We start from the raw sequence: 8,113 nt of genomic DNA, 5'->3' as shown, positions 1-8,113 counted from the left end.
TGTTCGTTTGTTCACCATTTTCACCGCGACAGTGGTTTCATCTTCGTGAACCATAATACCAGTGGCCGTTGCTTTCATGACCACACCAAATGCCCCGGATCCGAGTTGCTTTCCTAGCTTGAGTCGTTCACGTGGAAACTCGTATTCCGAGTAGCAGGGAAGTAGTTCGGGTTGCGCGTTGATTGGTGTGTTGGGGATGAAGCACTCTGGTGTACCGTTCTGGAATGAAGGCAAACTGGGCACACTCGTGTTCGGCACCACCATCTTCTGCTTCATCTTGTAGTATAATATTGAAATTAGGACTATCCCTATGCACAGTAGTACCGACAACGTCGCGATCGCAAAGATAACAGAACTGGAAGTTTTCGCAGGAGCTACATAAAATAATGAGAAAGATAGTTGATTATTGTTTCGTTTGTCATGAATGGCTATTTCATCCATCATGGAAAATAGAACTTACTCTGAATGGCAACATTCCAGGGTTTCACTGCGGGTTTGACCATCAAGTTAATAGTCTTATTCTCAAACGACCCACCGATAGTCTTTACATGACAAGAGATATTACACGACTGTTGAAGGGTAACATTGTCGATCGTCACTCGAGCTTCCCAGGCATATGAATCTCTCGAGTATTTCACTTTTACTGCATCAGCACTCCATAGTTTCTGTCCGTTGCTTGTAAGCATGATTTCGTTGGTATAGTTGTAGCCAAGCGCCAAGCAGACGTACGTTACAGTGTCACCTACGGTAACATTGTGGCTAGGGTATTCCCGTTTCAAAACGATGGGCTCTGTTAGACCGCTCACCAGCAAACCGGCCTGTTCGGTGTTACTTCCCTCCGAATTGGACGCCTTACAGTGCACGATCCCTGGTTGAATGGCTTTAATTTGGTATGTGCGCGATGATACGATCAAGGATTCTCTTTGGCTGATGCCTATCTAAATAGATAATGACAGGAACGAAACCAAAAAAAGAGGATAATTGTTCTATCATTAAATGTCATAAACAAGGGCCTTAATGTTTATTGATAAAACCTAACTAGAACTTAAAATAGAGAGAGTACGAGAGAGAGTGAGTGAGAGAGAGAGAGAGAGAGAGAGAGAGAGAGAGAGAGAGAGAGAGAAAGAGCGATACGATAACAATTATACTGTATGGTTGATTGTTAAAGCAAGCTAGTATTTTAGAACAAGGTTAAGAGATTTTTTTTATATATGTGGCTTTTTAATGGAACCGTCTGGAGTTGTATCATATGTCAGCTGCTTTCAGATCATTAAGTTTACATGTTTATTCTAGTAGTAGCCATCAACGACATCGTTTTACTAAGATAAAAGAATAAATTAAAGTAGTATAAGCGATACGTATTCTGCTTACATCCCATTTATCCGGTTGTGTAGGATCCTTGGAACAGTTTTTCCACGGTTGATCGATGCACGTTTCGAACAGGAATGCTATCTTTGGGGGGGGATAGCCAATACTACGACACGTGAAATTCACCGTTTCGTCCGGTTTTACGTATTTGCTTTGATCTAGATCTATGATCGGTTTTACTGTAACGAAAAGAACCCAGCATGAGATTCCAGTCTGGACATGAACAGCGTGATATACAGGCTACTACTCACCATGAACATAGACAGGCATAGTGTACTCAGAGTGGGCTGAGCCAGCCATGGTCACTACCGTGTAGTTTCCAGTATCATAAACCGTGGGATCGTTGATTGTCAGTTTCAGGTACTTGTCTGTTTGCATAAATTTGTATTTGCTATCATGAGTAGCCAGCTCCTGCCCATTGTCCTTCGTCCAGTACGAGGTGATATTGCTGGGGTATGAATAGTAGTGGATGAAGATATGAATCGGACGGGCTACATCCTCACTGGAGCGCCTAACATTGATTATCGTTTGTCTATCTTCTTTGTTTAGAATCACGTAGTCGTCACTCGTTTCCCGGACATGTAGCTTGTAGTTGTGGTAAGTAGTGTGTTTTATATGATCGGACACCTCGCAACGGTAGGTGCCTTTATCCTCAAGCGTGGCCGCATCGATTGTAAGCTCTTGCATGGCCACTTCCAGATTTGGTCGATCCGGGTGTTCTTTCACTATTAGATGTCCCACTTTGATTCTTGCATTCTACAATATGATGTGCAGGTGAGGATAGATTCATGAATGAAATGTATTTCTATACTTATATATTTACCATTGCGGCATTTTGATTGTTTGGAGGAACTTTCCATTCCATGGACACCGGTTCTCCCGCTGGAATATCGATACTGCAGACCAGCCTGATCGGTTTACCCAGTGGTACATGATCCTTCGTATGTATGGAGGGTTTCAGTAACTGGTAAGTGGCTGCGCAGTGTAATGGATGAAGAAAACATGAGACTCACGTTCGAATTCGACTGAATGTATAATCATTTTGTTCAAACAAAATTGATTGTACCGAAAATGAAGAACAAATATATTTTTGTTTTGTAATTCGAATTCCTTGTAGGTGTTATTTTCCCTCACGCAGTTAGTTCAACATATACCAAATCGAAATAAATAGATAAGGAATTGAACATATGTTCGTATATACAGTCTAAACAAGCACAGAGGCAGCGCTAAATCCCATACAAATGCATGTAAAAGCATAGCGGACTGGCCGGACTGCGGATTAACGTGTGTTTTTTTCTTTAAATGCTGTTTATGTCCTTTCGTAGGTTTAGGATAATAATTAAAACATAAATCGATAGAAAATAAAATGTTTGGAGGATACGTGGGAGCTCAGATCTCTATGGTAATTAAAAATGTGTTCAGTTATCATATCACATATCAGTATGGTAATTTCGTTAGCTACCATTATAGTTGAACCTTTCCGTTGAGGGTGATACTTATCCTAAAAAATGTATAGAGACCATACGAAGAAAACTCACATTGATCCTTGGCCGTAATGTGAAACAAGGATTCATTCAACTTGTTATCTAACGATCGACAGAAGTATAAATCATTATGCTCGGAGTTGTTAAAATGCAGATAATATCCTTGCGTTGGATCGAATTCGTGTGCTTCAATCAATTCCTGCAGAAATAGAGCAATAGAAAGCGGGATTAGTATGATAGATTTTCGAAAGAACAAGAGTAACTGTTGCTCTCGTATAGAAACAACTAAAAAGGTAACGGAATACAAATGCAAACGTTACTGCTATTTCACAAACACACTGCTATTTCACAAACACACTGCTTCATGATCAGTTTTGCCTAACCATCAATACGATCGCCGATATTACCCCAGTTTTGATTAATTTTGCGACCAAGAAAATCGTAAATGCATCGGAATATACTGAACACTGCAACAAACATCATCTACACACATGGTAATACGTAAATGGGATATACAGCACTGTCAAATATTGTGTTTTTTTTATAAATCTTCCGCCTTGCAACAAAAGTAAACCAAGACGAGTTCATAAATTACAATTTGCTGCTAAAACGCCGAACACTAATCGACTTTAGTGATCATACTTACATCGTTCCAATGTTTGTATAACTTTACTTCTGTAGCCGGGTGCGACGGTTTGCACGGAATCACCACACTATCTTTCTGATTGACCTTGAGGTAGAGTCGAATGCTGCCGAGTCCAATGGGTACCACTGGCTGATTCGTATCATTCACATATACGTACAAAGTAGAGGCACTATCTTCTGCCACCATTTCGTCCAGTTCATGCTTCTTTTCTTCATCGTATTTCGCACGTTTTACGCAATAGTACCGATCAACTACAGCGGCTGTGGCGTTCTTAATCGTGAGCGATGCACCATACGGCTTATGTGAATCCTCCTTTATAAAGACATCGTTTGTCGCAATCGGTGGATCCTGTTGATGATGTAGATTGATGTAAATGTTTTAGTTCGTGATTGTCCATGCATAAGTGCTAAGATTGTCCAGGAAAGAGCGTACCCAACTATACGTGGCAGTGTATGGTATCCAAATGATCGGCTCGTAAGACTTGCATATTACATTCCACGCGTCTCCTAACTCTAAAAATACTACATCGTCGGATGTAACGATTTCCGGTGCACCATGAGCAATACTATCATCATGATCCTCGGACGATAATTTATCTCTTGTGGCTGGAAATATAAGCATCAACAGTAAGGGTCGTGGGGACTATTTGTCTCTATTGTAGTTCGCATAGGTTTGAAAGGCCACTAACATCATCTCGTTCTGATATTTTTTTTTCCTGTTTCTAATGCTTATTTTCTCTGATACGATGTTTTAATAACTCTGATTCTTATTTTCTCTGATACGATGGATCATATTTAAATATAGTCACTCCATACAAGGATATTGCAATAAACAAGCTACTTGAATACAAAGTAAACCAGTTAAACTTCATGAAAGAGACCTTCTTATTTACGATTTCGTAGGGAATGAGTTAATCAATAATGGCCGTTGCCAGTAGGATAGGTCACATTAAACTAGCACGTTACCTGTCACGAACGAAGCCGGTCGAAGTACTGTAAGTGTGGAAATCCACCAAAATACTAATATTACACTAACTAATTTCAACATTATAATGTGTTATTAATTAATGTGAAATTGTGCTATTTGTTCTCTTTTTATTTCACGAACACGGCACTGTATTTCGACGGTTTCACTTTTTATCACTCAACACCGCTAGTAGCTCAGTTTTCATGCGCCTTGAGGAAGATTATTAAAGATAAAGCTAGAAATAAAGCACTTTCTGGTTTTTCCTCATAAATATTCCAGCTTCTTGTTCCACAGTACCTGCGACACTATCAACCGGCATTTTAAACTTGTGACTGTGTCTCAAATGTCGGTATGTATGGATGGTTTTATAGAATAGTTTATCAGTAGCACAACGCTATTCAGTGACCTTTAGGCACCCGGGTACCTAGTTACTCATTTTAGTTTTTTGCCTGGAACAAAGTATTTTTCTGCAATATGGTTAGTATAAACGATCCGACTCCATTTTGTTCGACGTTTATTCCCGTCAGTAGCGATGCTCCATGTGGTTTATAAAACGGCGGCGACATACACAGCAAAATGATCTATTCTACCCAGACGAACACCATGATGTTTAAACCAGAACCAGGCAAGAAACTAAACATGCTTGAGGACTACGTAAGCGAGTTTTTTTAACGGATCACGTGGTTTAATGGATTTCGCATTGAGGTCTGACGTAATCAGAAATGATAGCTTACAACGGGGAAACTTTAAACATTTTCGAACGTAGGAGAAATATTACATATTTTACATGTTTAAATCAAGTACAACAATGCGCAGTGCATAAATAGATAATTTTAAATAGATTTTACTGGAACCAATGCAAAGAAGAGTCAGCTGTCAACAGCTAAGGTAACAGAAATAGCATGAACCTTGCTCGTCTGGTCGAAAACAATTCCCAAAAATCACATTTTTGCCGAAACTGGGATAGCTGTGAAGGCTATAGACTAAATTGAGGACCCAACAAAATATCATCCACGGGCAGCCACGATTGACACGCATTCACTTTGTTTGACACAGGCTTTCATGCTCTGTTTTTCGTCTTTGACGTTAAACGAATTACGCTTGTTTCACTTTAAGATATGCACGTAAAAACCAAGCCATGGTATTTCTCGAGAGCAATACTCAATGGTCACAAACATAGGCTACAACAATTCACATCCACGCACTAGAAAATTCACAAAGTATCACTGCACACTGTTGCGGCTAGAGCACAGTTCATGGGTGATCCGTTGGATCAGACAGGTAGGAGGAGTTAATCCTGCTGAAGCACGGAATGGTTAGATTGAGAAGACTGGAAATTTGGAACATGGAATATGCTTCGTAGCCTATGTATCACTGAAGCCCGTGCTCCAGATCCTCTCTAATTTATCCTAATCTTTTCCGAATTACACGTTATCGCTAATTGAGACATCGGTTCGCTCTGAGAGTGAGGACAACTTTTAATGAAAAACAGCTATACAACCGTATAACGCTTTTTATTTCGATCACTAATTGATTTCGATTTTTCTCCCATAATTCCTACGGGTTTATCCAAGAGAGTGCTTCTGATGCAATATCCGAAAGTGTTAGCTTGTGTGTACAAATACTTTTCAAGTGGCGCTACTTTTCAGAATGGTTTGGACGTTCTACTGGTTCCACGGAAGTTTATTGATGAAATGAAATGGATAAAATTGTGTAAATTGTTGAGTTAGATCAGTATGCAAGCATTGAAGAGACAGCTGATGAGCCAGTTGATACTCGAGCAATCCTGCAGCCACGCACACTAATTGCCTGGGACTGGTGGTCTGGTGGAATAAAGCACCGCTCCTCTCGAACCAGCCAGCTGGTTCGGATACGGCGGCCTTCGCACATGGCCGGTTCGCTGTATCAGCCGCTCAGATGATCGACGGTTCGGGCAGCTTCTGGAGGCTAGAAGCGGAGACTCATATAACGACCTGTCATCTCACCTTGTGGTCATCGGCCGTAGTTTATAACACAGCACTAGTTTGGGCTCCTTGTATAATGGCTTGACGCCTACCATTTCTCGTCGTACTATCATTTACACCAAGGTCTCAAACTCGTAAACCGTGGCAAAGTCCACTTAGTAATGTTAAACGTAATTTTATTTGAAAAAAACCCTTTTTTGTGTGTGGTGCGCCAATCTGTAATAGTAATGGAATAATGAATAACCCTCGAGCGGTAACAGGTCAAAGAAAACCGTCCGAACCGAAATGTGTATGTTATTGATATTTATTTCAAATCATATTTAAAATATAAACAAGTATTTATTTTTTTTTATCGCAAACTCGACCGACCTATCGACCGCAATTTTTATCTAATGATATTTTATTTTTTTAGTGAGAACGTGCAGTTTGTTATCTAAGATTGTGATGGGAACCTCCTAGCCGGTTTAGTTTGACAAGAGGTGATGCCAAGGGGATTCCAAGAATGATGTGGTTGGTTGGTTTGCTATACCAATAGATAAATGATTTCAGAGTAGAACAACGTTTGCTCGAATAATCTTCTTGCTTGTCTTATCTGTTGTTTATTCGTAAGCTTTCTTTACACTCCGTTGTCAGCGTTTCTGGGGAGCAGGCTAGAATTGGGGTAGAAACTGAGAAGAAGTAAACTTTATGGGTAGCGCTTGCGTCTTAAAATGCGTCTTTATTTCATGTTATGTCTGATCATCACTAATATTTGTTTTCAAACTTGTTGGTCTTTAAATGGGTTAGCAATAAACTATTTTGGCGAAAACAAATACCGGGTTGCAGAATAATTATTCCAATTCACGGATCATCATCCTGGAGAAGCTTAATCGTAAACTACGCCCTTCGAAAAGATACCAAAACATGGATTTCAAGCTGGCAACTTGCGATTTGGAATAGCCTTTATAGGGTCCGTTCAAGTTCACATTAGAGCAAGCGTTATGCCACCACGCGCCTTCTCTCCCTTGAGCACAATCAAATACAGCCAGATCATTATCTCGATCTTTTGTTGAGAACTTCATTCCTTTATTTACCTCCATTGCGTCACTTGCAGTGCCACTATATTTTCCAAGGGTTTTTAGGCTGTACTGCTCTATCTCGCTGCCTATTTGGAACGCATCGTAGCGGGCAAACACATCCGTGCCATTAAAATCCTTCATCTCGAAAATGATTTCGTGTCCTCGAGCCGTCGTGAGTTGGTGCATCTTTTCCAGCCCGAACCAAAATTCGTTTTCCAAGTCACCGAAGCCCTCACGGAATTCGGTCCAATTCCGATAAAAATCCACTGAGCCGTCGAAACGATGTTGCACTACAAGCCAACCGCCTTCAAATTTTTCAAGCTCACAAAACGCTTTAAATGGTGCGCTATCGTTATTAATCTGGATCAGGTAGACTCCCGAGTGGCTCGATTGTACAGCTTTGCACGATGTAAAAGGAGGATGCTTGAGCTTCGGTGTTGTTGTAGAGGATCGGTGCGGCTTCGGTGTGAGGTTCAACAATGTTGCTGCTGCGTCCACGTTTTCTGGATTATCATGAGATGCTCCAACACAGCACGTTGCTCCGAGCAAAAGCAATCTAACAATCAGCTTCATTTTGACACAATTGAGAGTTTGCGTGTTGAACGATTGATCTGAATTATACTTCTG

Source organism: Anopheles darlingi, chromosome 2 (assembly GCF_943734745.1).
Source record: "Anopheles darlingi chromosome 2, idAnoDarlMG_H_01, whole genome shotgun sequence".
NCBI lineage: Eukaryota > Metazoa > Arthropoda > Insecta > Diptera > Culicidae > Anopheles > Anopheles darlingi.
This window is presented reverse-complemented; position numbering follows the sequence as displayed.